This window comes from Chlorocebus sabaeus, chromosome 17 (genome assembly GCF_047675955.1).
Source record: "Chlorocebus sabaeus isolate Y175 chromosome 17, mChlSab1.0.hap1, whole genome shotgun sequence".
Lineage (NCBI taxonomy): Eukaryota > Metazoa > Chordata > Mammalia > Primates > Cercopithecidae > Chlorocebus > Chlorocebus sabaeus.
The window spans coordinates 57,775,209-57,779,671 of record NC_132920.1 but is presented as its reverse complement, the minus strand read 5'-3'; the positions used below and the strand labels follow the sequence as shown (position 1 = coordinate 57,779,671).

General features: G+C 34.5%; 1 non-coding gene across 1 annotated transcript; it reads right to left on the bottom strand.

The window, feature by feature from the left end:
- Positions 1 to 2,545: 2,545 nt before the first annotated feature.
- On the bottom strand, positions 2,546 to 2,650 carry LOC119620199 (U6 spliceosomal RNA). Its single transcript, XR_005236675.1, has one exon. It is a non-coding gene; the product is annotated as a U6 spliceosomal RNA (small nuclear RNA).
- Between the last annotated feature and the right edge of the window lie 1,813 nt (positions 2,651 to 4,463).

Here is a 4,463-nt window from a genome sequence, read left to right as displayed (position 1 = left end):
ACAGGCAAATAGAGCCACGGAATAGAATAGAGAGACCATTAATAGACCCATGCAATTATAGTCAGTCGATCTTTAACAAAAAAGCATAGGTAATTCAATAGAAAAAGGATCATCTTTTCAACAAATGATGGTTAAACAATTGGACATCCTTATGCAGAAGAATAAATCTAGACACAAATCCTACACTTTTCACAAAAATTAACTCAAAATGAATCATAGACCTAAAAATAAAATGCAAAACTATAAAACTCCTAGGCAACAATATAGGAGAACATATAGAGGATCTTGATTTGGAGGTGACTTTGTAAGTACAACACCGAAAGTACCATCAATTAAAGGAAAAATTATAAGATGAACTTTATGAAAATGAAAAGTTTATGCTTTGTGAAAGACACAAAGACACAAAGAATGGATAAACAAACTGTGGTATATCCATATAATGAAATATTATTTAGTGATACATGTCAATGAGCTATCAAGCCATCGAAAGACATTGAGAAACCATATAAACAAATCAGTAATTGAAAGTAGTCAATCTGCAGGGTGCCATGTCTCATGCCTGTAATCTCAGCACTTTGGGAGGCCAAGGCAGGCAGATAAGCTGAGGTCAGGAGTTTGAGACCAGCCTGGCCAACATGGTGAAACACTATCTCTACTAAAAATACAAAAATTAGACTGGGCGTGGTGGTGGGTGCTTGTAATCTTAGTTCTTGGGAGGCTGAGGCAGGAGAATCACTTGAACCTGGGAGGCAGAGGTTGCAGTGAGCCGAGACCAAACCGTTGTGCTCCAGCCTGGGCAATAAGAGTGAAACTCTGTCTCGAAAAACATTTAAAAAAAAAAAAATTAAAAAAAAAAAAGCAGTCAATCTGAAGAGGTTATATACTATATAATTCCAACTATATGACATTGTGGAATGACAAAACTATGAAGGCAGTAAAAAGATCAATGGTTTCTAAGGATTGAGGTGGAAGGAAAGGAGAGATTAACAGGTGAAGAACAGAGGATTTTTCCGGGCAATGAAACTGTTCTGTATAATACTGTAACGGTGAATGTGTGTCATACATCTACCAACTCATAAGTTTACAACACAGAGTGAACTCTAATATACTATGGATTTTGATTTGTAACTGCTATTAATATTAGCCCATCAACTGTACCAAATGTACTACACTAATACTAAACGTTAATAATAGGGGAAACTATGCATAAGGGGAGAAATCGGGGGTACATGGAGATTCTGTACTTTCTATTTCATTTTTCTTCAAATCTAAAACTGCTTTAAAAAGTAAAATCTACTAGCAAGAATTTAATGAACAAATAACCATGGAGAAAAACGAAATCTTTTATCCAAATCTTTTTACTGTTGTGTGTGAAGAACTGAAATTTGTCCACAGTTGCCTCATAAATATTAAGAGAAAATGAAATAGTTATAATTGGGCCTTTGATATCAAAAGTAGAAATAAATTTCAGTGATGTTCAAATTACTTTGTAACATCTTCTAGTAGTTCTTAAAATGTCTTTTAGATCAAGCTCATGACATAGACATACACATGATTAAAATGAACAATAAAATGTACTATCCTTTTTTAGCCTATTGAAAACAAAATATTCAGAGCATAAAAATGAGTAAAATCAATCTAAGATAAAAGAAACAGCTTGAAACAGTATTTTGACAGTTTCCACATTCAAAATGTAACATATTGGATTATTTCAGAGTATGAAACATTTTAAATGTATTGGATATTGGTTGACTTCTTTTTCCTCAATGAATAATGCATAATTTGGTACAATGTTATCTTCATACATTAAGTGCAAAACAACCACCAAATTCTGAAAGTATTAGTTTATTCTGTCTATTACTAGTGCATGGTAAAAATATCTGTAAATATCAAATCATACTAGTAGTTTGTCCAACAGACTGAAAATTAGTTTCCATTTTAGGAGAGTCTTTTAGCCTGGGCGACAGAGTGAGGCTCCATCTCAAAAAAAAAAAAAAAGAAAAAAGAAAAAAGAAGACATAGAATTAAATAATATATAGTCACACATCATTCCAGTATTTTAATTACATCTATTTTTTTTTTTTTTTTTTTTTTTTTGAGACACAGTCTCCCTCTGTCGCCCAGGTTGGAGTGCAGTGGCACGAGCTCAGCTCACTGCAATCTCCACCTCCTGGGTTCAAGCAATTCTCCTACCTCAGCCTCCTGAGTAGCTGGGATTACAGGCACCCGCCACCATGCTCGGCTAATTTTTATTTTTTTAGTAGAGACAGGGTTTCACCATGTTGGGCAAGCTGGTCTCGAACTCCTGACCTCAGGTTATCCACCCGCCTCAGCCTCCCAAAGTGCTGGGATTATGGGCGTGAGCCACTGTGCCTGGCCTTAATTATACCTCTTCTGATAGATACTCAGTGATACCTCATTGTGGTTTTTGTTTGTTAGAAGAGGAATTGGAAATAGTTTAAAGCTGAAAAGACTTTTAGTTGGGAAAGTCACTTTGCTTATTGGAGCCTCAGTTTTCCTATCTGTAAACATTAGAAAAGGAATGCAAAATATGGGACAGTTTATCACTTTGTGTTTTATCCTTGTGCAGGAGCTATACTAATCTTCTCTGTTACATAGTATTTTGGCATATGTGCTACTGAAACAAGCAGTCACTGCGGTTTAAATTTGCATTTTGCTAATGGCTGATGACATTGCATATCTTTTCATGTGCATGTATGCCATGTGTACACACTCTTAGGTGAAGTGTCTATTCATGTTTTGTGCCATTTTCTAATTAAATTGTTTTTCATCGTTGAGTTTTGAGAATTCTTTCTGTCTTCTAAATAGCTGCCCTTTTTCAGACATGTGGTTTGTATTTTCTTCCATTGTGTAGATTGTCTTTTCATCCTCTTCACACAAGCTCTCACAAAGCAAAACTTTTTAATTTTGGTGGGGTCCATGTTATCGATTTTGCCTTTTATGGATCATCTCTTAATGTCAAGTCTAACAACTCTTCACTAGCTTTAGACTTTAAAGACTGTCTCCTATATTTTTTTCTAAAAGTTTTATACTTTTATACTAACATCTATGATTGATTTTGAATAAATTTTTGTATAAGGCTTGAGAATTAGGTCAAGGCTTATTTTCTTGCCTACGGATGTCCAGTTGCTTCAATACCATTTGTTGAAAAGGGTATATTTCCTCCTTGGAATTGCTTTTGCATCTTTGTCAAAAATTAGTTAAGTATATTCATGTAGGTGTATTTCTGCGTTCTCTATTTTGTTCCACTAATCTATAATCCCTCTGTCAGTATCATGGTGCCTTGTTTACAGTCACTTTATAAAAAGATTTTATATCAAATAGAGTAATTTCTTCTATTTTTCTGTACAAAGATTTTTTAAAAAGCTATTCTAGAGCTATGTTTTTTTATGTATATATTGTATAATGAGCTTGTCTATGCCTGTAAAAATTCTTACTGGGTGCCAGGTGTGGTGGCTCATGCTTGTAATCCTAGCACTTTGGGAGGCCGAGGTGGGTGTATCATGAGGTCAGGAGTTCGAGACCAGCCTGGCCAATATGGTGAAACCCTGTCTCTACTAAAAATACAAAAATTAGCCAGGCACCTGTAATCCTAGCTACTCAGGAGGTTGAGGCAGGAAAATAGCTTAAACTCAGGAGATGGAGGTTGCACTGAGCCATATCACGCCACTGCACTGTAGCCTGAGCGATAGAGCAAGACTCTGTCTCAAAAAAAAAAAAAAAAAAAAAAAAAAAATTCTTACTGGACTATTGATAGTAATTGTCATTGAACCCATAGAACAATCTGGGGGGAATTCACATTTTTTTCAATGTTGAATTTTCAAATCTATGAACATATTATGTTTCTATATTTATTTAGGTTTCCTTTGATTTCTTTCAACAGCATTTAATAAGTTTCCACATATAGACTCTGTACAGGTTTCAGTAAGTATATACCTCAGTAAGTACTTCATTTTCATTAGACTGATTATAAATAGTATTATGTTTTTAATTTTGGTCTACCGAAGTTCATTGGTATTATACAGTAATGTGATTGATTTTTGTGTATTGATCTTGTATTTTGTAATCATGCCGAACTCACGTATTCATTCTAGAAGCATTTTTATAGATGCCATGGGTTTTCTACGAAGACAATCATGACATCTGTAAGTAGGGGCAGTTTTATTTCTTCTATTTTTACATCCTCTCTTGTGCACACTCTCTGTTGCACTCTCTCTTTTCCCTCTCTGTTGTGAAAACTGTGTATGTTCTATTGATTGTTTTAAAGTTAACTGATCCTATCCTCTGTTATCTATGACCTACCACCGAACCTATCCAGCAAGTTTTTTAGATTTTTATTATCGTATCTTTCAGTTCTATTATTTACATTTGGTTCTTTTTCATAACCTCTATTTCTTTGCTGAGATTAGAAAGTCTTTTTTTGTTGTTGCAAGGAAATTTGT